The sequence below is a fragment of the Dendrobates tinctorius genome, unplaced genomic scaffold, assembly GCF_039654945.1.
Source record: "Dendrobates tinctorius isolate UK_male_01 unplaced genomic scaffold, ASM3965494v1 ptg000131l, whole genome shotgun sequence".
NCBI lineage: Eukaryota > Metazoa > Chordata > Amphibia > Anura > Dendrobatidae > Dendrobates > Dendrobates tinctorius.
This window is the reverse complement of record NW_027361799.1, coordinates 867,379-893,628: the sequence shown is the minus strand read 5'-3', so window position 1 is coordinate 893,628 and position 26,250 is coordinate 867,379. Positions and strand designations below refer to the sequence as shown.

Genomic DNA, 26,250 nt, shown 5'->3' with positions numbered 1-26,250 from the left:
GTTGATGTAAGTTTCAGCAAGTTCTCGATCTTCAAAGGTTTTCTTGTGCCATTTGGTAAAATAGCTCTTGCCTCTATTGCACTCACCAAAGGTTGATGAAATCTAGAGAGAAAATACGTTAGTGCTAGTGACTACCACACAAGTAAGCATAGAATTCCTACTATTCAAGCCGCATGTCATTGTCCTCAGTTCTAATCCTCAATTCCCAATTCAGACCATCCTGACCAGAAGCACAGGCAATCACCACCTCTTCGTGTACAATTGTAAGTGGAAAAGTCAGGTCCAGCTTCTTGGTGCAGTTGAGCATTTGCTGTTTCAATTTATGCAATAGTGCAACACACAGACCCCTACTGCCGTCCTATGCATTTTGACTCTTGGACTAAGACTTCATAAGAGTCAAAACACACAGGCTGGCAAGAGGTGTCTTTTTGCTGTGATATACTGGAATATGTATTGAAACAGCAATAAGTAACTGCACCTAGAAGCTGGACATGTCTTTTCAACGTTTCCTGCTGTTCACTCACTTCTCATGGAGTTTTTCCAAGTCCTTCCCAGAATGTGTAATGGGTTGTCCTTTTAACGTCACAAAAAATGGTTAACTATCTTTGAATTCTTCAGCTCAGTTGGTCAGATAAATTTGAGGTATGTTTCGACTAGCTATTGAATAAAACTTATGTTATGGATTTGCTTAGCTGAACATAGAACAAAGTAAATATATTGATTTACCCTTACACACTTCTTCCTGCCAGGGCTGTATTGTTTGTGCTGCTCTAGGCACGTTTAGTGCTGCCTCCCCCATTGGTGAGCATGAGTAATGCAGATACTGTCGTTTGTGACTTGGTCTGTCAAATAAGCGATTTTTGCATTTCGCTGCAGATCCAGTATTTTTTCTGAATTTGCCATGTAACAGATCACTTGTGGCAGCACTGCATTCAGCCTCATTCATTCCCTATGGGACTTGCAGACATGTGCGACACTTGGGGTTTTGACGTGATCCTGCAAATGTGGTACTTGTAGCAACTGGAAAAAAAAGCTGCTAGGTAATGAATGAGGCCGGATCTATGTGTATGCCCATATAGCTCTTTCAAAGATACTTCCAGCAATATATTTACACGTTCAGTCTATTCATCTGAAATCGGTTTGCATACATATTCAAATGAGGGAGTAGATCTGTTGCTCCAGCTCTATACCCGCTCGGTGCCACCTCTTCCTGATCAACTTGCAGCTCTTTTTTTCCAGAATGAAACACATCATAGAGGCTGTCAGTGAAGCAAAAGCAGGTAGCACTCTGCGGGAAATAGAGCTGGAGTGATAGAAGGTTAAGATCCACCACAGTCGTTAGGCATAATTTATATATCAAATGAAATGCTGATTACTGAATAAAGGGAGAAAGGGGCCGGCCATATAAAGGTGTTAACTGACTTTGTCTTTAAAAGAGCTACATGCACATATATAAGGCTTGGAGGGGTTAAATCCTGCAGACTGCCTATAAATAAATACATTGGAACATAGTGTATAAGTATGGTAAAATAGCAGTCCTTATTCCATGAGGTGCTACAACTCCTTCAGTCAATTGATCAATGCTGATGTCAATATTGATAGCCTATTATAAGGATAGGATGAGTGAAGAATTCTGAAACCACGGATATGTGATAATATCCTAAATGGTGCTTGGCCCTCTTCCATCCGGTTCTCATTATCAGACTCCATGAGCACCTGATCTTATTCACTAAGGGCTACAAGGAACATTATGGAGGTGTATCCACTTCTTCCTTCTCATTGCTGCCCTCCTATGTCCACCATTCTGAAGATGACACTTTGTAAATCAAATGGATATTTGGTGAATCCTGTTGTGGACACTCTGACTCAGAGCACAAGTTGTTTAAAGTAGATATCCATGATCTGTAATGCGGTCCAGGTCATGTGGATTATTATTTGTGGAATCAGACAGTTAATAATCCCGTCTCCTATCATAGCATTCTTGTATGCCAGAGTCATTCCATAAATATTTCACTGCATCTACATAAGGGATCTCAAATGAGCACACCTTCTCTATATCAACTTCCCGAAAGAACAGTGCATGGCCCTTGTGTTGCTACTTGTATGGAATTTTAAGGGTCTCCCTTGCCCAAATAATAGCTTGCATTGCAGTGAATATGTTCTGGTACACAAGCTTAGTGAAGCCCCTGTTCATCAGAGTAGCCAGATCTATGGATAATCCTTATCTGCTCCCGGCAGGCATCTTTCTTGTCTTGGCGTAGCTGCCTGTCTCGTCGTCACTGATCCTTCCTTGGCCTCCTCGCTGAGGCAGCACACCATGATGGACTCCAGAGTCATGTCTGCTAACTGCTAGTGGTGCTGGAAAGAGACAGACCCCCACCCTGCAAGTCACAGACCTGCTTCTTCTCCTTGTAAGAAGGGGGAATGCTGTGCAGATTGGGGGGGAGGCAGACTGATGAGACAGGAGATCCCTTTAAATAAATACATTGGGACATAGTGTATAAGCATGGTAAAATAGCAGTCCTTATTCCATGAAACTCTACAACTCCTTCAGTCAGCTGATCAGTGCTGATGTCAATATTGATTGTCTATTGTAAGGATAGGATATCAATATTAAATCCTCAAATTAATTAAACAGATGTTTAGTGCATATGATGTCCACAGAGCTAATACACAATGCTGCCAGCAAAAATATTCTTGTATAGGTATTACGGTAGCACAGTGGCTCTGTGGCTAGCGCTGTAATGGTGGCTCAGTGATCAGTGCAACAGCTTTGTAGGATTGGGGTTCAAATCCCACAGAGGATGAGTTGTGCAGAGTTTATGTTCTCTCACTGTTTGGAGTGTGATAGGAAACCCACACAAAGACCTACTAATAGGATATTTAGATTGTGTGCCCCAATGGGGACAGTGATGTATTTAAAGCGCGTGGAGTAAAAAGGAACCTGTCGCCTCGTTTTGCCACTATAAGCTGTGGCCACTGCCTTTTGGAGCTGTAGGGATTTAACTCGCTCAGGAGCCACCCAAGTCAATCAGGAGGCACGCTCCTTTAAAAGTTCATAGGGTTTATTGCTCCATAACCCAGCACATAACATAAGGAATAGCCTTTAACTCAGGCGAAAGCAAGTATAAGTGTTCATTGTTTCATGCTCAATCCTGGAGCCTCAGCAAGCACAGGAGGCTTATCCCTCCTCGCATACAGCCAATATACTCAGGCCTCACCGGATCAGCAGCCTCAGCACGTGGTCTTTAGGAAGGTAGCACACCTTCCTCCACCTCGGCCTGCCAGGACCTTCCACATGGCTCAATCAGATCCATGCTCTCTCCAATGTGACCTACTCTTTTTACCTTATATGGTCCATTGCCACGCCCAGCGGGTCACATGGCTATGACCTCATCACAGGTCCTTCAAGCATTCATGCACATATACTTTATTGTGACACTCAAACACACCCCTGGGTGGATTTGTAGATTGATCCTGCCCATCTCATCAATCATCTGAAGGCTTCTCTGTTATGAATGGGTCACCAAGGAGACAAAAACAAAACAAGCTAAGCCCAGAAAAAACAGGTTGGTAACTATGCAGATTACAGATCCCTGATCCTACCACACAACTAGCAGCAGCCGTGGAGTGTGTCTACGATGAACCTAGACGCCTCGTCACGGCCGGAGGACTAAATCCTAAAGCAAGAAAATGGAAAACTAACTGCCCCAGAGCAGACCCCAAAGGAATAGACAGCCCCCACACACGTATTGATGGTGAAACAAAATGAAAACACAAACACAGGCAGGAAAATAGGCTGAGCAAGCGATGGGGCCCAAACTAACTAGAAAGGAGAGGAAAGGAAAGACAGTCTGCAATCTGCAAAAAACCCTACAAAAATAATGTCCAACACTTCTGAAAGCAAAATTAACCCTGAAGTCACTAGACTTCTCCCACTGTATCAGAACTCTGAAATATTCTGAGACATAGCAAAAAGAGGCCAATCTAATAAGGGACAAAAAGCAAATTGGCAAATACAGATAAATAAGGGTGGAAATTCAGCACAGCCCAAGCCGTGGCTGGCTGACCACAAACTGAATAGACCAACAAAATCAAGTGTGAACATTAACAGAGAAACTTAGCTTGAGCTGACTGGAACAGAGCTGATGACCAAGGCCTGACAAGCAGAAGGAGTCACCAGCAACTGAATAGGGCGTCGGCTGTCTTAAATCCAATCTGAGACTCCAGAGTTCCAATCGTCATCCTCATTCTCAGGTGGCAGATCTCCGATTAAATCAGCCTCACTACCTCCTGTTACCAGCAGAGGGAGTCTGGAAGGAGAACTCACAACTGATGAAACAGAGAATGAACTCACAACACTTCTCCCTGACACCTTGGAATGACAGATCAGCTCTGCTGATCAACACATAAGCAAGCCTTCATCTCAAGGCCACCCACCTTGAGATGCATAACGATCCTTCAGCATCCTATACCCATTACCACAATGGATGTGACTGCAGGCCGATCCTGGGACACCCACACAGCGCCCCCTAGCAGACAGTGGACACTACAACACAGTGCTTATCTACAGCATTCTAGAATGCTCTTGATCTGACCTGCAAGATCAGAAAAATGTTTTACTATACTCACCCGGGGGTGTTCCGGTCTGATGGGTGAGCAGGTCTGGCACCTCCCATCTTCATGCGATAGCATTTTCCTTGATTTGTCATGCTCCTGCGCAGGTGTACTGATCTGCCCTGTTGAGGGCAGAGCAGAGTAAGAAGAGCCCAAAGGAGGTTACCTTCACTGCTCCTTATCCAGAACCACGTGGACAGATAGCAGGTTTGCAAGGGGTGGGAGACTTTCTGCCCTAGACATACTGGACCATGTAACTGCTATGGTTAGATGAACAGGAAGGGCAACTGGACCGGAAGGTGTGCAGGCAGAGGGCATGAAAGAACGTGCCAGAGGGAAAGCCTCCTGCAACACCACACTCCCAGAGAGAGGACTCCCCGTCAGAGCACAGAGGCTGAGAGAAGAGCAATGGTGAGAGCTGTAGTTGAGTACGTGGACTCTGGAGCCTTCATGACCAGAGGAGACATTGCCCCTGATAATGCAGAGACAGTGACCCGAGCGTGTAGCCCTGGTGACTGCAGTGGCAAGCTGCTTCTCCCTGCGTGGAGAATTTATCCCCTGTAAATAAACTCTTTAATCATTGGTCTGTCTCTGATCCATGGTGACATCAGTACCTGCACATTATTACAGTCCTGCAGTGCGCAGGTGCTTGGCCTCTCTGACCTTTACCAGCTCCTGTACACTACAGTACTTTGCTCTGCCCTCAACAGGGAAGATCAGTACGCCAGCACAAGAGCGCAGCACAAAGCAAGGAGGATAACGACATCGCATGTAGATGGGAGGCGCTGGACCTAGACCTGCAACACCCATCAGACTAGACCGCCCCCGGGTGCGTATAATATAACTTGTTCTTTGTATCTACAGCTTTACAGAATGCTGTAGATAAGCCCCTAAAGGCAGTGGACGCATCTTATAGCGACAAAACGAGGTGACAGGTTCCCTTTTTAATAAGAATATTATTTATTCATTGGTATTATGCGATGTCACAATACCAGTATCTGAGGATCTTCTGTTTCGAGGTCAAGAGCTCTCTGATGTGATGTTGCTGCCTGTCTCGCTGTCTTTCTCTTTTGACACTGCAGTGTTGTGGACAAAATATTGACTGATTAACAACAAGTATGGTGTCTATGTACTAACTGAACTATAAACTCTCCCCATAACATGTCCAGCAGACATTGTAGGATTACTATATTGATTTTATTCTATTACTGCCCAGTCTCTGACTAAGGCCTTACTCATACGTCCATGTTTAAAAACATATTTGAAAAAATGGTATCTGTCATTGTTGTATGGTCAGTGTCAGATTTTACAATAAGGGTATATGCACACGTTGTGGATTTGCCTGGGGTGGCGCATGCTCAGATTCAGATCTAGTCTCCTGAGATCTCGGGGTAATATCTAAATCTGAGCATGCACGACCCAATGGCTATTTTCCTGGAGGCCACCGCATCGCTCCAGTGGAGCTTCAGGGGCCTCTGGGCTCTGACAAAATGCCAGCGAAGCCCCCTTTACTACAGAGCCACCACCCTAGCAGAGAGCTGCACAGAGCACCGCTGCCATAATGAGGTAATGGGGATACTTTACTTGCACCTTCCTGGTGAGGCGCCCCCTCACCTTGTCATCGGGACCACTCCCTCCCCCATCTTCCCACCACCACCATACACAATGACTGCAGATTGCTCTGCACCTGCCCTGTAAGATCACATCCGGCATACAAGACGACCCCTAGCTTTTAAGATTCAGGGGTTAAAAAATCATCTTGTACACCCAAAAATATGCTATAATGTCCAGGGAGATCTCAAATATATGTCCAGGGACAGGCGATCTATAATATAGATCTACTACCTGAGCATTATATAATATACAATGTACAGTCCAGGCAAATCTATAATATATAATGTCCAGCTAAGACCAGAGGCAGAGATGTATTACAACACTCCCACCCCACGCACTCTATCTGGGACTGGGAGCAAACATTGCCAGTGCTGCTGCTGCTGCTGCTACCATTCACTCTCTGGGACCATCTGGGAACAAACATTGCTGCTGCTGTGTGCTCAAGCCAGTAGTAATGGACAATAGAGACACAAGATGGGGAGCTGACAAGCACCTTGACATGTTTCACCACCCTGGGCTTTAGGTGTTGTGGGGAAAAATGCCTCCAGAAACACCAGTGTTCATTCATTTTTATAATAAATGGTTAAGAAATCATGTACAAAAGAGAAATCTTAATTGCATCAGTATTTGGGGACCAATCTCTGCCATCACCAGTTCTAGGTACTTGTTGTTTGCACACAGTTTTTGATGGCATTTGTCAGGGAGGTCTTTCCAAACATCTTGGAAAACTACCTGCAGATCTTCAGTGTATGAGGCTTGTGCAAATCCTGTCTCTTCATGTGATCACACAGACTGATGTTGAGGTCAGGGATCTGTGGGGCCAAATCACCTCCAAGTTGCCTTGTTCTTTATACTGAAGGCTGTTACTAATGACACTGGATGATTTGGATTTTCTGCTGCAGAATAAACTATAGTTTTTACTATTTGCTCTACCATTTAGATGAAATATATTTTTAAAATTATATTTAACGTGCAATGTTCTGTGGATTCCTATTGGAGATAATGGGATATTAGTAGGTAAAGTGCCCAAAATGGTTAAGCAACAAAACGCTTGAATATTTTGGTGCAATAATGTAGACTTGCAACCCATTTCAAAGGTCTTCATTATCACGGAAGACCCCCAACTATCTGGAGGGAGGGAAGCTCTAGCTAGCCAAATACTGAGGCGGAGCTGGAAAGGCCCACTTGGGACAGGAAGATGAGTCGGATGTTTCAGATATCTGTGGCTTGAATGTTCTGCTTCCATTTACAAGCCTGAGTGGTAATTTTGGGAGGAGTGCAGAGTCTGGAGAAAGGGTGGTCTGCAACTGGATTGAGCTGGTGGCCTCCTTGACAACTTAAATTGAGAAAAATGACCCTGCTCTTTGTGTTCCTGACATGTGCTTTTCAGACCATCCCAGAGACAGTCCATGAAAGGCATGTAGTCTGCAAGTGGGATGAGCTGAAGTGGCCGCTCGGGTCGGCTAGGTGAGACCACTATTCAGATTGTGGTCCTTTTTAAGATCCCTTGAACAGGGCTGAGTAAAGAAAAGGAGTCTGGTCTGCATGGATGACCTGTTGCTAGGTCCATAGTGATATTTGTCACATGTCATCTAAACTGGCAATTGACATCAACACGTTAAGATTTCTCATGGTGCAGATGATTCTCCTGAAACATGGTGGTGTACCCTTCTCATGTCATCCTGGAAGCTGAGTGGATCCATGTTTGTCAATGGCATTTCCTGGTCTCCCTTCTGGACTCATGTGGTCATTGCAAAAGAATCCCAAAGTAAGCCTATGAAACGTAGACAAGTGTTACAGGTTGTTGGGAGAGCGAATAGAAAGAAGCAGGTATAATGTAGATTTCTTCAAAAACTAGATTAAAATGCAACATTATCCTTTTAATTTCTTCTATTTCTTATGGCTACATTAAAATGAATACTTGTTTCAAAAGGCTGAATACTGCACATGTGAACTTGGCATAAAAGAATCCTGTGAACAGGTCAATGATGCTTACAGTATTAAGTAAGATGGCAGAACAAGTCATATGTTTGTATGAACTTGTGGACAGACCTCTTTAGCATTGGAGTTGTCTGTGGATTGTCAATTCTCTGCAAAACTTTCAGATTAAAAATTACAGGTTTCATGCAATACTAGCTTGTTAAAGCTGCTTCTGTTTCCATAATCATGAAATTCTCAGAAGGTTCCATCATCAGGATCTGGTTAGAATGATCGTGGCACCATGTCCCTCCATGAAGTCTTAGAATGTTCACATTGGATCCAAGAGAGCAGTGTGACTACTGTATGGACGAATATGATTGGCTTTCAGGCTTCTGTCTCAAGACTTAATAGAGAACCCAGAAAGCAACACATGATCATAAACTCAAGCTGTTACATAAACTGTAAAGAACAAGCCCAGAGGTGATAATGGTAAAATGTACATCCCAAGTTTGGCAATCAAGATAATATACAACAGAAAACATATTGTGAAAAAACGCTGACCATAAGACCTGATATTCTCACTAAAGTAATCTGTACAGCAAGTTGCAAAAAAGCTCAAGCTATTTGTTCTCCAAATTCTTTTACGAATTCCTTTGCCTTAACTGCCAAGTTGATTCCATGGTCCAAGACATTTACTTTCCAGGGAAAATTGAGGTAATTGAAGACAAAACTGGATGAGTACAAGAGGATCATGGATAGAAGACCTGGCCTTACTTGTTTATGGCTTCTCTTAACCTCTCCCAATGAGCAGGTGGACTGCAGTATGGACATTGTTTCCAGTTGATGTATACTCTGTACATTGTGTCAGTTTCCATTGCTTTAAACCAAAAGAAATATCCAGTCAAAGCAACAAAGACCCTTCCCCATGAACAATTATGTATAGTAGGGCTCAAGATTGAAGAATAATGTCTTAGTCCTCTGTATTCATGTACAGGATAATGTGACATGGACAACAGTTTCCTACAAGTTGGGTCAAAGCAAAGCCACTCAGCTTGATTTTATGACTAGCTTTGTCCATGAGCAACACATTGTCTGGCTTCAGGTCCCTGTGCACCAACCCTCTACCATGCAAATAGTCGAGAGCCCAAGATATCTATAATGCACACCTGTTGACTGCATCCTTGGGAATTCCAACCTGCAGAAAACAGATCAGTACCATGAGATTTGGATTGATCTGAGCAGTGACTTGTCCATAGCAAAAATACCAAACATTGAAGATGTTACTGTTGGGACAGTGGCTGCTATAGTGAATAAAACTGTTGCAGTGATTGCCGCATGGCAATCACATTGTGTATTCTGAGAGCCACTGCCAGATTAATTGGGCAACTACTTATGTCCAGTGATAAGGTATTGGGAGACCCAACTTCATCATTTTGTCTGCTGGTATTTGCTTTAGGATGCACAATAGATGGTGCAACCTACAGGTATTTTTATGGAATGATAAAATTGGCCCCATGCATTGGTATTTGTCTCCAGACCACTGACAGAGCCAGCTGAATTTGCTAATAACTAATGACCATACACTATCACTAGTTACGACTCGCCACTTATTTGGTTAACACCCATTTCTCCCAACCTTTCCAAATTCACATCTTTCTGGGAAAAGATGGGCATCTTCTATATGTAAGATCATGGTGATTGGATAACTTTGCTTCTAGATGTGTGGAAACTTTTTACAGCTTATGTTGCTAAAAAACATCTGGATTTGCCAATGACCTACAGATAAACCTCTCTGCTCAATGGTCAGTTAAAATCATTATCACATGTTTATACCTAATTTACCACTTAAACCAACTTGGTTAACTTAAATCTTGGATATGCAGGAGTTTGCATGTTGACTGTGAGTTCCAGAGGACACCATTAAGAAAGGAAAAGGTGAGCACTGAATGTTTATAAGATTGTCAGGATATCTGTGCTGCAGGGTGAATTTTTATTTATAATGGTGGAAGGAGGCCAATGGTTAGATCAGATGTCACCAGTGACTAGAGGGAGACATGAACAGGTTGCTTGATTTGTCTAGGTTTTGTGCACTGGATGGATTGGAGTGACTGTGAAATGTCAGCCTCTGTGCTGTACATGGGAGAGGGGGAATGGAGGGGCTGATATGGAGTATACAGAATGTGTAAAGGGGCAGTAGTGGCAAAAGTAAGCAGCAGCTAAGTGGTGTGCAATTAAACAAGAAGCATATTTGTTTAAATATCTGGCCAGCCTTGCCTGTCTCTTTTCCTCTATGCACATGCCATGTTTAACCGGCAAGACACTCTGAAAATATTGCACTTAGAAATAAATTGTGTGCACACATGCGCTCCCGAAGCCAGATCTGAATGTATCAGAAGTTTTCTAGGATGAAAGGACTAATTTGCTTTGAATAATTACTTAATTAGCAAGTGCCCACAGCAGGCATTACTATGTAAGATGCATAAACGCTCATACTTGGCAGCAGAAAAAAAAAGTGAAAACACTGAAGATTTTAGAAGGGGATCCCAGGGGTAACGTCTATCCTAGCAGAGAGTGACATGGTAAGCATGCCAATATGAGGAGACTTTAAAGCTGCAATGCTCCTTTGGGAAATGTGCAAGTTGTTGTCTCTTCAGAGGAAGAACAAGAACTCAAGCGCCACCTATAGGGAGTAGCACATTGACCACTAGGATTGCTCCTTCCTATTGGTGGCACGAGAGTTCTAGCCCCCTTCTGAAGAGACTTTTAGCAACATTATAGAAGTAAACGCAGGAACAAATGGTAAATGGCAGATGCCACGCACACAGATCACTGAAAAGCTTCTGGTATATTTCCAATGTCCACTCAGACCAAGGACAGATCAAATAACAGAACCCGGTGGCCATTTTCAGGATTTCTAATTCACTGTACACCTTTTCCTCTTTACATTTATTCTTTGCTATTATTTTTACAGCCACGAGTTCCTCACTGACTGGGTGTGATGCCAAGATGACCTGAGGTAAAAATCACAACAGATCAGAACAAACTGCCATATATTATATGAATCTGTGTAATGGATCACTGCAATGAATATGTATGTGCCTCCAGTGTATCTGGTGCAGGATACATTGGGGAACACTGAGGATAAATCAACACTTGTCCAAATCCTCCCTCACCGAGCTCTTTACAGAAGTCAAAACTGCACAGGTCAATAGGGTTTTCTATGTTGTCCACGTCTCTGAAGGGTAAAGCACAGCATCTGGCGTGACCATCGTCTTGAGCTGGCATGTCTGCAGCATCAGAGGTCATCATATACCTTCTAACTGCAGGGATTATACAAGATTTATTAAAATTTTACTTGAATCTCCAAATTTTACCCAATAAGAATTAAAATTAGCCTATTTGGTATCACTACAACTGAAGTACAAAAATGTGGTGTAATCCTTACTTCTGGAGCCTTAGTATTTGTTACTGTAAAAACTACTGGGTCACCCTCCCAGGGCTGCAGGGTACTCTGTATCGGGCTGGTGTCAGGGGAACGTGTCCCAGCAGCGGTGACCCGGACTGTGGCCCTGGGAGCACAAGTCAATGGCGGTATATGAAGTTAGTGAAATGAAATAGTTTGTGATGCCACCTGTGGTGCTCGGCAAGGGAAGTGTTAAGCCGTCGCTGCAGACAGATCCTCTGGGACAGATGGTGGGATGCAGCAGTGATGGTATAGCCCTCCACAGGCAGGGCTGATGTCCCAGGGCAGTGTAGTTGTAATGGGAAGGTGCAGGCAGTGTAAAGGATGGTACCCAGATGTAGTGGTGCTGAGCGGGTTGGCGCAAGAATGAATGGAGGACACCAAGGCTTGCAGTTCCAAGGCTTTACTCAGTCTGTGGTACACAAGGATGCCTACCTCCGGGCTGTGTCCTCCAGGTCAGAGACTCAGCCAACCTCCAGGCCAGATAGAAAGCTCCTCTCCAGCACTCCGCCAACATGTACCTTTCCTGAACGACGACTCTATAGCGCCTTTAAGTGTGACTATCTCCAGTACCGTGGTATTCTGAAGTTCCTCCTGTCAGATGTTCCTAACAACTCTACTCGTATGGCAGACAGCTGTAGCCTCTATCGGGGACTCCTTTCTCCAGAGTCCTGGCTCTCTATTCAGTTGCTGTTGTGCCCCAAGTCTTAGATGGGAGTAGTGCATTTACAGCCAACTACTCCACCGGTGTCTGCTGCAGAATCATAAGTGTCCATACAACCTCAGGGACTGGGCCCCGGCCTTGTATTGAGAACCTATAGGCAGGGTTCCTCTTCCTACCCCCGTGTCCTCTCTGTTCTCCTCCTTTATTCCACACGGATCTTTCTCTCTTATGGAAGCTTAGGTTGCAGTTCTACATCTTTCTCCTTCTGTTTCTTTCCCGTGCCGGCTGGCTCAGATCACTGAGGCAGCTGCAGCACTCCTTCCTCCATCCCTTCTTCCAGGGATCCCCACTCCTCCCGAGTGGCTTCCTTCCTCACTGACCCCCTGTCAGACTGAACCTTTAATCCTACACTTTCCCACTCTTTTATGTATCTTAACTCCCCCACCTCCTAGCACATCCAGTGTTCCATGCAGGGAACCACCAGAGGTGCCCTGCTACTCTCTAAGCACTGAGCCGCAATGTGGTTGTGCAGAACAACCCTGTTGTGTGGGGTGGGAGTGTTGGAGTGTGGAAAGTAGTTCCCACCTTACCTGGATGGTGGGGCACTACACCTTAGGAGAAGGTGCAGTACCTCTGTGGTGACTGAGCCTCAGGGGCGCCACACTACAGCTACTGGTTATCTGGAAGTTCCATGTTTTTACCCAATCTTCATCTCCTTCTGTAATGGAAAGTAATGAAGAATCCAAAATTTTCCCAAAATTGTCCCATGTTTGGGTGTTACAACTTTCCCTTTTGTGATCACATCATTTGTAATATCACCTGACCACACAGATTCCTCTTAATCCCTTATTTCTATATTCCAGTAAAACACATCTGTAGGACTGCATTCCCATGTGCCTGTCTTATTAGTGTGCATGTAATCTCTTGAAACTGTGTGAACTTGGTCTTGGGTCCTGTGGTAGCATGTAATATTATGTCAGTGTCGTGAATGAAGTGTAGCTCAATACAGCATTTTACACCATAACCATGCAAATGTTTCCAGTAATATCTGCTGAATTGTCTGGTATGTCTTCATCTATTAGCTATTGTAGACTAGATCCTCTTGGACTTTGTGAATGTAGAGTTTTTGGAAAGGTTCATTCACTTCATGAGTATTTATTCCATGATGTAAAATCTTCTGCATAGATCAGTTGAAATAGTATAGAGTAACAGAAATGTGATTCCCATCAAATAGCTTTTCCTGAGAAATGTCTTCTCCTGTAGCATTGGTGTTGAATCAAATCCATCAAGGACAGGATGTTTAATATTCCAGCTCTTATTGGAATCCATTTCTTCCTAAAATAAATGCAGTATCATTCTGCAATATACAACTTGCATTGATCAACATGTACCCACACTTTAAAATTACCCACAGACAATAACCACATTAGATGCTGTTGAACAAGAATCATAACTTGTCCCATGGTTTCAATAATCTCAAAGGGACCTTCCCAGTTACTTTCCCAAGGTCCATTCTTCCTGACAGTTTAATCCACACTAGAGCCCCTTTCTTGAATGTAGATTCATATGGTGTCTCCATTCTCTGCGTTCTTGATGCAGCATGTGTAAGTATGGCTTTCAAGCTTTCCTGCAACTACTGCAACCATTTGGGCCTTGCAACAGCATCTGTTTGAGGTGTGGACAAAAATGGTTCATGTGGAAAAATTGCATTTTTCTTCCTGTCATTAGTTCAAAAGGAGGAAATTGAGTTGTGGAAGAAGTCGTTCCTCACACTCAACAGTGCAAAAGTTCCGGCATCAACCCAAGTATCTCCTTTGTCCAATATCATGTTGGCAATTCTAGATTTTATTGTTTTCATCATTTCCACAATACCAGCGGACTGTGGGTGGTAAGGTACATTAAACTGTTGAACCCCTAGAATAGTACAAACTGCTTGCATGACTTTTCCTGTAAAGTGACTTCCTCAATAAGAGGTGATCATTCTTGGGATCTACCAAGTACGAAAGACATGATTAAATAATGCTCTTTGTAGACAAAGCATCATCTTTCCTGACAGGTAAACTACAACCCATTTAGAAATAACATCTACTACAACCAATGTATACCTGAGACCATTTTTACCTGATGGTAACAGACCGATCTAACATAGACCATGGACCATCTGCAGGTGCAATTTGGAGTAGTGGAGGTTTGTCCTTTTGGTCTTGGATTCATTTGAGCACAAATGAGACATGATTGAACAATATTTTATATAGTCTCTTCCATCTTTCTCCAGTAAAATTCTGAGAATTCCTAACCTTTTCTTTTGGCCTAAAAGACCCAAACTTTCATGATTATATCTTGTGAACTCAACCTGTAGATGTTTTGGTACCACAGGACAGAACTCCCCTTTAAGTCATGACACATAACCTCCCTTTTGTTTGTTTAAACGGGGTTATGGATCCACCTGGGAAGCAACAAGAGATGTCTTTTTCTTCTGCAAAATGGATATTCGGGTCTGTTCTTGAACTGCTGAAACCTCGAGAGGTTAATGTTGAAACACTTTTCTTGTCACGGCTGCCTCTTTGGCTAGAATATCTGCAGTTGCATTTCCAACAGATAATTCATCATATTTTTTATAGGCAGCGACTTTGACAATAGAATGAAAAACAAAAAATGATTTTGCTATTATCTCAAATTGTTTACAGCGCGTCACTGTGTGTAAGAGTCTTATTAAATTGTACAAAGCCTTTCTTTTCCCAAACTGGCAAATCGGTCCGTGGGTGATGGTGACACAGTGCCGACATATTCCGCAGCACTTTACATTTTAGAGGGGGCTTGTACAGACAATATACACTACTGCATACCAATAGACACAGATCAAAACAGATGCCAAGAGGAATGAAGGCCCTGCATCATTCTGAAGACCATTATCTATGTATTGGAGGCTTCACATTATCTGACCTTGTATCTAGTTCAGATTCGCTCACAATTAGGAGCCATCTATTATCAATCATCTTGATCACAGACAACTTCCACCCAGAACAGATCAGCTGCAGCTTCTAGAATAACATGGTGATCTGAGAAACGTCTCTTCCAGCCATTGGCCTCACATCAGCTCCTCAGTGCTGCTCCTATGTGGTCACTGGTTATTGTGAGGCTCATTAGTATAATCCAACATTTCCCCTCACCTCCGGTGTCTCCTTCTCCCTGGAAGCCAAAAATTTACTTCGGCATTAGGCTGTTCACCCCTATTCTGAGGATGGACAAAACCTTATCCCTGAATTATGCAAATGTTGATTAAGTAAATTTGTGGGATAATTGCGTGTTTAGAAAAAAAGTTTGTTAGAATTTATTACTTTTAATTAATTTCAGTTGAGTGATCTGATCAGCTTTCACCAGTGGAGATATCTGGCAGTAAGGCTAAGTGCACATGGTGATTTTCTTCCTGTGGATTTTTCCGCGCAGATTTTAAGAAATCCACAGGTCAAATGACCGGCATTTTTCCTGCTGAATTATTCCTTATTTATTTCAGTTTTCCCTCTGCGGATTTGGATAATGGAGCAGGTGGAAAACCGCACAAAAGTGACATGCTGCATTTTTTTGGACCGCACAAAAACCGTGTGCGAAAAACCGCAGTGTGTGCACAGTGTTTTCAATTGTTACCACCCACCTTTCGTGTCTCCCCTTTTTCCCCTCATAGACTGTAAGATTGTGAGCAGGGCCCTCATTCCTCTTGGTATCTGTTATGATCTATGTGATTATTGTTATGCTGTAACGTCTATCGTCTGTACAAGTCCCCTCTGAAATGTAAAGTGCTGCGGAATATGTCGGCGCTGTAGAAATAAAATTTATATCTTTCATTGATTTAGGCTATGTGCACACGATGCATTTTACCGCTCAGTAACGCTGCAGATCCGCTAAGTGATTTACAGTACAATGTAAATCAATTTAAAAAAAAAAAAAACGCTGTGCACACGCTGTGTTTTTTTTTTTCCACACGGTATTTGTGCGGTCCAAAAAATGCAGCATGTCACTACTTTTGTGCCGTCTTCCACCTGCTCGATTCTCCAAATCTGCAGTGGAATAGTGCACAAAAACAGCAATAAAAAGGAAATCAGCAGGAAAAATTCATCGTGTGCACATGGCCTAAGTGTTCCATTGTTCTGCAGTGCTCCCAGTGGAAAGCTTTAGTATTGCAGTATTCAGTGACATGTCATGGATGTCCATAATGGTTGTAATTCCAAGAAGTCTTAGAAAATTTCCACTTCTTATGCAAGATTGTGTGATGCTTTATGCATGGATTAATCGGGACCGTAGACTTCTGTCTCAAGATTCAGGTTCTGTTTTTATCATAAATTAAAGCTGTTGGCTGTCCTGCCTCTATTACCAATTCTTCATCAACTGCCAAGTTCAGGCTCATTCACACGTCGGTGTTTGGTCAGTATTTTGCATCAGTGTTTGTATGCCAAAGGCATGAATGGAACTTACCGAGAAAAAAATAAATATAATTGAAAGACTGACTCCTGTTCCTTATTTTGGAGACATTCCTGGTTTTGGCATACAAATACTGATGTGTGAAAGAGGCCTTCGTCTGAATTGACAAGTTGGCATATAATCCAACAAAAAATGGCACTCAGCTTGGTATTATGGTGACAATTTATTCCAGGAGTAGTACACAGTAGTAAAGGTTTTGGTCAGACAAGTGACCTTCAGTGTAATAGATTAACATAGACATAGATGATCATGGACACATGAGTTGAGACTGGGCAAGAAGCTGCATGAAGGTAAAACTTACTAGCTGTATGAGCTCCTGAATTACCCTAGCTTTGTCCTCATGCAGTCCGAGGACCAGATCACAGCGGGCAATGCAGCTTGAAGGATCACATTGAGAGGAAAGCATCCATCTCCAACAAGACCACCAGCTGCATATTCAAACTGCTACAAGAATCTGGTAACAAGATAGCATTTGTGAGTAAGTGCTGTGCAACTGGTTCATTGCCACTGTGAGATGATCCCTATAGAGTGGGTGTGCAGGAGAAAAGCCATCAGTTCATTCCTGATTAGAAATCCTGGGGGTAGCAGAAGGATATAAATTTTATCCTCCTAAAGTATAGCTGTTGTGAACTCATTTTCAGGTTTACCTCTGGCTTCTGGTGAGGGTGGTGGAGCTGGCTGTGTTGACAGAGGGGTCGTGAGTTCTCCATCCGGGCTCCCTCTACTGGTGACAGAAGGTAATGAAGCTGATCTAAATGGCAGAGACCTGCCACCTGAGGAGGACTGTGAGTGGACATCAGGAGTCTCTGACTGGATTTAAGTCAGCCGACTCCCTAATTTTGTGCTGGTGATTTTTTTTTTTTTCCTGCCCTGAGGTTCTGATTTCCAGTTCTGTTCCTGCCTTCTCAAGCTAAGTGTGCTCTGCTGTTTTTTCACATGAGATTTGGTCTGGTTTACTCAGTTTTTGTGGTCAGCCAGCCCCTGCTGGGACTGTGCTGAACTTCCATTCTTATGTCTGTTTATGCAAGTTTGCTTTTGTCCCTGATCAGATTGGTCTTTTTACTCTGTCTTCAGAATATACCAGAGTGCTGATATAGGGAATTGAAGTTTAGCCACTTCAGGGTTTTTGTTATCAGAAAGTGTTGGACATTTTTTGGCAGGGTTTTGTGTGTGATTGCAGACAGCATCTTTCTTTTCCTGTCCTTTCTAATTAGTGTGGGCCCCATCATTTGCTCAGCCTATTTTTCTATCTGTGTTTTCATCTTGTCTCACCGACAATACATGTTTGTGGGCTGTCTATTGCTTTGGGGTCTGCTCTGTGGCAGTTTAGATTTCCCTTTTTCTTGCTTTAGGCTTATTTAGTTCTCCGGCTGTGACAAGGCGTCTAGTATCATAGGCACGCTCCACGGCTACTGCTAGTTGTGTGGATAGCGTCAGGGGTCTGCAATCCGCTTAGTTACCAACCTCTGGATTTCTGTGGCTTAGCTTGTTTTTTCCTCCTCGGTGACTCATTCATAGCATATAGCTGTCTTTCAAGGATGATGCCAATAATGACACTCAATGGTCTGAAGATCAGCTGATTGCAATTAAACTGTGCTGGCCTTATGATTGGTCAGGCAGAGGTGGACAAGATGATCCATTCCACAGTGGCCATCTTTGAAATTCTGGAAAAAACATGGTCAGCATAAGACTGCACCCGAGTGAATATGAAGATTGAGTTTGGTTTGGATGTGACCAAAAAAGAAATGGTCTTTGCTGATGTGATTGATAATGACTTGTGGCATCTATGGCCCTCAGGTGATCAGACCCAGCAGAAGGATGAACAGACTTACCACGAAAAGTCAAAAGAAACTGAGTGGGTTGCAGGCAAAATGGAGTTACTGGTGACCTAGTCATAGCCAAGAATGCATTGTTGTTGATGGGGTAAATTTCTGACCTAGTCCATTGTGAAAAGATTAAGCAATCTGTGCAAATTATGGCATCCCATGTGAACTGAGGGAGATGTCTGATCACAAAGGACCTGATGAGACTGCCTGTTTGTGTTGGTCTCTCCAGGCATGTGATGTGACTGTCACACAGCCGCAACACATGCAGCTGCGGCGCCTAACCGCTGATAAATGGGAGCACTCCAGGTTTCCGATAAAGCAACTGAAAAGCTGCTAGGTAATGAATGAGGCCCGATCTATGTGTATGCCCATGTAGCTCTTTCAAAGATACTTCAGCAATATTTTTACATGTTCGGTCTATTCATCTGAAATCGGTTTGCATACATATTCAAATGAGGGAGTAGATCTGTTGCTCCAGCTCTATACCCGCTCGGTGCCAACTCTTCCTGATCAACTTGCAGCTCTTTTTTCCAGAATGAAACACATCATAGAGGCTGTCAGTGAAGCAAAAGCAGGTAGCACTCTGTGGGAAATAGAGCTGGAGTGATAGAAGGTTAAGATCCACCACAGTCGTTAGGCATAATTTATATATCAAATGAAATGCTGATTACTGAATAAAGGGAGAAAGGGGCCGACCATATAAAGGTGTTAACTGAGTTTGTCTTTAAAAGAGCTACATGCACATATATAAGGCTTGGAGGGGTTAAATCCTGCAGACTGCCTTTAAATAAATACATTGGAACATAGTGTATAAGTATGGTAAAATAGCAGTCCTTATTCCATGAAGCGCTACAACTCCTTCAGTCAACTGATCAGTGCTGATGTCAATATTGATTGCCTATTGTAAGGATAGGATGAGTGAAGAATTCTGAAACCACGGATATGTGATAATCCTCCTAAATGGTGCTTGGCACTCTTCCATCCGGTTCTCATTATCAGACTCCATGAGCACCTGATCTTATTCACTAAGAGCTACAAGAAACATTATGGAGGTGTATCCACTTTTTCCTTCTCATTGCTGACCTCCTATTTCCACCATTCTGAAGACGACGCTTTGTAAATCAAATGGATATTTGATGATTCCTGTTGTGGACACTCTGACTCAGAGCACAAGTTGTTGAAGGTAGATATCCATGATCTGCAATACATTCCAGGTCATTTGGATAATTTGTGGAATCAGACAGTTGATGATCCCGTCTCCTATCATGGCATTCTTGTATGCCAGAGTCATTCCATAAATATTTCGCTGCATCTACATAAGGGATCTCAAATGAGCACACCTTCTCAATATCAACTTCCCAAAATAGCAGTGCATGGCCCTTGTTGTGTTGATACTTGTATGGAATTTTAAGGGTCTCCCTTGCCCAAATCATAGCTTGCATTGCAGTGAATATGTTCTGGTACACAAGCTTAGTGAAGCCCCTCTTATCTTCATCAGAGTAGCCAGATCCATGGATAATCCTTGTCTGCTCCCGGCGGAGCTGCCTGTCTCGTCACTGATCCTCCGAGCTTCCTTGGCCTCCTCGCTGAGGCAGCACACCATGATGGACTCCAGAGTCATGTCTGCTAACTGCTAGTGGTGCTGGAAAGAGACAGACCCCCCCCACCCTGCAAGTCACAGACCTGCTTCTCCTTGTAAGAAGGGGAATGCTGTGCAGATTGGGGGGAGGCAGACTGATGAGACAGGAGATCCCTTTAAATAAATACATTGGGACATAGTGTATTAGTATGGTAAAACAGCAGTCCTTATTCCATGAAGCGCTACAACTCCTTCAGTCAGCTGATCAGTGCTGATGTCAATATTGATTGCCTATTGTAAGGATAGGATATCAATATTAAATCCTCAAATCAATTAAACAGATGTTTAGTGCATATGATGTCCACAGAGCTAATACACAATGCTGCCAGCAAACATATTCTTGTATACGTAGAACAGTAGCACAGTGGCTCTGTGGCTAGCACTGTATATAGTGGCTCAGTGACCAGCCCAACAGCTTTGTAGCATTGGGGTTCAAATCCCACAGAGGATGACAGTTGTGCAGAGTTTATGTTCTCTGTGTTTGGAGTGTGATAGGAAACCCACACAAAGACCCACTAATAGGATATTTAGATTGTGTGCCCCAATGGGGACAGTGTTGATGTATTTAAAGTGCGTGGAGTAAAAAGGAACCTGTGACCTCGTTTTGCCACTATAAGCTGTAGCCACTGCCTTTCGGTGCTGTAGGGATTTATCTCACTCAGGAGCCACCGGAGTCAATCAGGAGTCACGTTCCTTTAAAAGTTCATAGGGTTTATTGCTCCATAAACCAGCACATAACATAAGGAATAGCTTTTAGCTCAGGCAAAAGCAAGTATAAGTGTCCATTGTTTCAGGCTCAGTCCTGGAGCCTCAGCAAACACAGGAGGCTTATCCCTCCTCGCATGCAGCCAATATACCCAGGCTTCACTGGGTCAGCAGCCTCAGCACGTGGTCTTTAGGAAGGTAGCACACCTTCCTCCACCTAGGCCTGCTGGGACCTTCCACATGGCTCAATCAGATCCATGCTCTCTCCCATGTGACCTACTCTGGTTACCTTATATGGTCCATAGCCACACCCAGCGGGTCACATGGCTATGACCTCATCACAGGTCCTTCAAGCATTCATACACATATACTTTATTATGACACTCAAACACACCCCTGGGTGGATTTGTAGATTGATCCTGCCCATCTCATCAATCATCTGAAGGCTTCTCTGTTATGAATGGGTCACCAAGGAGACACAAACAAAACAAGCTAAGCCCAGAAAAAACAGAGGTTGGTAACTATGCAGATTGCAGATCCCTGATCCTACCACACAACTATCAGCAGCCGTGGAGTGTGCCTACGATGAACCTAGATGCCTCGTCACGGCCGGAGGACTAAAGCCTAAAGCAAGAAAATGGAAAACTAACTGCCCCAGAGCAGACCCCAAAGGAATAGACAGCCCCCACACACGTATTGATGGTGAAACAAAATGAAAACACAAACACAGGCAGGAAAATAGGCTGAGCAAGCGATGGGGCCCAAACTAACTAGAAAGGAGAGGAAAGGAAAGACACTGTCTGCAATCTGCAAAAAACCCTACAAAAATAATGTCCAACACTTCTGAAAGCAAAATTAACCCTGAAGTCACTAGACTTCTCCCACTGTATCAGAACTCTGAAATATTCTGAGACAGAGCAAAAAGAGGCCAATCTAATAAGGGACAAAAAGCAAATTGGCAAATACAGATAAATAAGGGTGGAAATTCAGCACAGCCCAAGCCGTGGCTGGCTGACCACAAACTGAATAGACCAACAAAATCAAGTGTGAACATTAACAGAGAAACTTGGCTTGAGCTGACTGGAACAGAGCTGATGACCAAGGCCTGACAAGCAGAAGGAGTCACCAGCTACTGAATAGGGCGTCGGCTGTCTTAAATCCAATCTGAGACTCCAGAGTTCCAATCGTCATCCTCATTCTCAGGTGGCAGATCTCCACCGATTAAATCAGCCTCACTACCTCCTGTTACCAGCAGAGGGAGTCTGGAAGGAGAACTCACAACTGGTGAAACAGAGAATGAACTCACATCACTACTCCCTGACACCTTGGAATGACAGATCAGCTCTACTGATCAACACATAAGCAAGCCTTCATCTCAAGGCCACCCACCTTGAGATGCATAACGATCCTTCAGCATCCTATACCCATTACCACAATGGATGTGACTGCAGGCCCATCCTGGGACACCCACACAGCGCCCCCTAGCAGACAGTGGACACTACAACACAGTGCTTATCTACAGCATTCTAGAATGCTCTTGATAAGCCCCTGATCTGACCTGCAAGATCAGAAAAATGTTTTATTATACTCACCCGGGGGTGTTCCGGTCTGATGGGTGAGCAGGTCTGGCACCTCCCATCTTCATGCGATAGCATTTTCCTTGATTTGTCATGCTCCTGCGCAGGTGTACTGATCTGTACTGTTGAGGGCAGAGCAGAGTAAGAAGAGCCCGAAGGAGGTTACCTTCACTGCTCCTTATCAAGAACCACTTGGCCAGATAGCAGGTTTGCCGGGGGGAAGACTTTCTGCCCTAGACATGCTGGAGCATGTAACTGCTATGGTTAGAGGAACAGGAAGGAGGACTGGAACGGAAGGTGTGCAGGCAGAGGGCATGAAAGCAGAGGGTGCCAGAGGGAAAGCAGCCTGCAACACCACACTCCCAGAGAGAGGACTCCCCGTCAGAGCACAGAGGCTGAGAGAAGAGCAATGGTGAGAGCTGTGGTTGAGTACGTGGACTCTGGAACCTTCATGACCAGAGGAGACTTTGCTACTGACAGTGCAGAGACAGTGACCTGAGCGTGCAGCCCTGGTGACTGCAGTGGCAAGCTGCTCCTCCCTGTGTGGAGAATTTAACCCCTATAAAAAAGCCCTTTAACCATTGGGCTGTCTCTGATCTGTGGTGACATCAACAGTAGCTACACATTATTACAGTCCTGCAGTGCGCAGGTGCTTGGCCTCTCTGACCGTTACCAGCTCCTGTGCACTACAGTACTTTGCTCTGCCCTCAACAGGGCAGATCAGTATGCCAGCACAAGAGCGCAGCACAAAGCAAGGAAGATAACGATATTGCATGTAGATGGGAGGCGCTGGACCTAGACCTGCAACACCCATCAGACTGGACTGCCCCCGGGTGAGTATAATATAACTTGTTCTTCATATCTACAGCTTTACAAAATGCTGTAGATAAGCCCCTAAAGGCAGTGGACGTATCTTGTAGCGACAAAACGAGGTGACAGGTTCACTTTTTGTTAAGAATAATATTTTTTCATTGGTATTATGCGATGTCACAATACCAGGATCTGAGGATCTTCTGTTTCAAGGTCAAGAGCTCTGATGCGATGTTGCTGCCTGTCTCGCTGTCTTCCTCTTTTGACACTGCAGTGTTGTGGACAAAATATTGACTGGTTAACAACAAGTATGGTGTCTATGTACTAACTGAACTATAATCTCTCCCCATAACATGTCCAGCAGACATTGTAGGATTACGATATTGATTTTATTCTATCACTGCCCAGTCTCTAAACATAGACGTATGAATAAGGCCTTAGTCAAACACATACTTGAAAAAAATGGTATCTGTCATTGGTGTATGGTCAGTGTCAGAATTTACAATAAGAGTATATGCACACGTTGTGGATTTGCCTGGGGTGGCGCATGCTCAGAATCAGATCTAGTCTCCTGAGATCTCGGGGCAAGATCTAAATCTGATCATGCACCGCCCCAGTGGCCATTTTCCCAGAGGCCATCGCACTGCTCCATTGGAGCTTCAGGTGCCTCCGGGCTCTGACAAAATGCCGGCGAAGCCCCCTTTGCTACAGAGCCACCCTACAAGCCACCCTAGCAGAGAGCTGCACAGAGCATCGCTGCCATTATGAGGTAATGGGGATACTTTACTTGCACCTTCCCAGTGGGGCGCCCCCTCACCTGGTCATCGGGACCACTCCCTCCCCCATCTTCCACCACCACCATACACAATGACTGCAGATTGCTCCGCACCTGCCCTATAAGATGACACCCGACATACAAGACGACCCCCAGCTTTTAAGATTTTCATGGGTTAAAAAATCATCTTGTATACCAGAAAATATGGTATAATGTCCAGGGAGATCTCTCATATTTGTCCAGGGACAGGTGATCTATAATATATAATGCTCAGGTAGTAGATCTATAATATACAATGTACAGTCCAGGCAAATCTATAATATATAATGTCCAGCTAAGTCCAGAGGCAGAGATGTATTACAACACTCCCACCCCACTCACTCTATCTGGGACTGGGAGCAAACATTGCCAGTGCTGCTGCTGCTACCATTCACTCTCTGGGACCATCTGGGAGCAAACAGTGCTGCGGCTTCTGTGTGCTCCAGCTCCAAGCAGAAACTAGGCTGAGGAGTCTGAGGGAAGTGGTGAGTCTGACAGAGCCATGTAGCAAGCAGTGTGTAGGAGCCAGATCATGTTTCCTTACCGATACTGCTCTGCCACTGAGAGGGCCAGACCAGCAATGTATGACCGTTTCCCAGCCAGGTTGAGAGACAGCTGGGTGCTGCTGTTCCACCTCAGCCCCACGCACCACGTTGACTGGTAGACTAGTGGTAGCAGGGTAACTTGGTTAACAGTCAGTAACCTTCTGGGCAGGCATGAAGTTAGGCTGTCACTGAGCAAGGGCGACTCTGCTACCACTTATCTTCAGGGATGATGATGCACCGCTGGACATAAAAAAACACAGGCCCCCCCACATCCTACCACCCTAGGCATGTGCCCTCAAGTGCCTAATGGTAAATATGGCCCTGCTTCCAGCAGCACGATAATGTTCTGGGATGTAGAAATGAACGATGCCTTCTGTCCTTCAGAGTACGTTGATTTCTTCTCAAGCCAGTCTTATCTGTTATAGAAAGAACAAAAGTAAACAATAAGAAAATCAGATAAGGCAGAACTAGATGTTTATCAACAGCTCATAAGTTGAAAAAAGAACCTTACCATCAAGTTTTTAGTAACAGAAGGATTGGAAAGATGTTTTAACATCAGCACTGCCTGGAGGTAGTAAAATGCTTGCATCCTTTCCTTATCTTCAAGTGCGATACCAGATTCCACACATGTAAAAATACTCAAACATGGGGTCTTGCCACCCTCGGCACATGGTGGCAATCAAGTGGGCCTGTGCGCTGGATTCAACCAGCGTAAAAGGAAAAAATGCTAGTAAAGGTTACATTTTCTAAAACCACAACATCAAAAATTCAACAATCTGCAGTGTAAAACTGAGTGCTACTAGCCCCTTTATACATTCATTGTCAAACTCCTGGTTGATCTCCCTATAAATGTCTTTAATTCCTTCTATAAATGCCTCCGCATCCTGTTTTAGGCCTTCAGAAAGGTTACCGTGTATACTAGTCTATAAGCCGACCCCTCTAATTTTGCCACAAAAAAACTGGGAAAACTTATTGCCTTGTGTATAAGCCTAGGGTTAAATAGTGGTCCAAGAAGATGCTCCATAGATGACCCCCCCAAATGCTGCTGCACAAGGGTTAATGCTGCCCCATAAATGCCCCTCATATGCTGCTGCACAATGGTTAATGCTGCCCCAAAAATGCCCCCATATGCTGCTCCACAAGGTTTAATGCTGCCCCATAAATACCCCTCATATGCTGCTCCACAAGGGTTAATGATGCCCCATAAATACCCCCCACATGATGCTGCAATTTAAAAAAAAAAAAAAAAAAAAAAAAAAAAAACATACTCACCTCTCCGTCGCTGAGGGCCAGGTGCCGGTGTCCTGAGCCCCCAGCACCAGCGATATTTACCTGTCCCTGTTCCATTACCATCCACTGTCTCCCGGCTCTCTGCAGTGACAGCAGAGGGCGCACACTGACTACATCATTGCGCTGTCTGCCGTCAAACCAGGAGGACCCGGAGACACAACGATGCATGGCTTGGAACGGGGACAGGTGAATATTACTCTGGCTCTTCTCTGCAGCCCCTGCTTCTCCTCTGCCATCTGCTTCCTGCATTCAGATGGTCATGTGGTAGCGCTCATTAAATATGCACATAT

The 26,250-nt window shown here is 44.1% G+C and overlaps 1 long non-coding RNA gene and 2 pseudogenes across 1 annotated transcript in view; 1 reads left to right on the top strand and 2 right to left on the bottom strand.

Annotated features, from left to right (window-relative positions):
- Window positions 1-26,250, top strand: part of LOC141047985 (uncharacterized) — a 227,564-nt gene that overhangs the window by 135,346 nt on the left and 65,968 nt on the right. The window lies entirely within an intron of this gene.
- On the bottom strand, window positions 1,607-2,337 carry LOC141048003 (guanine nucleotide-binding protein G(q) subunit alpha-like; annotated as a pseudogene).
- Window positions 19,479-20,201, bottom strand: LOC141047992 (guanine nucleotide-binding protein G(q) subunit alpha-like; annotated as a pseudogene).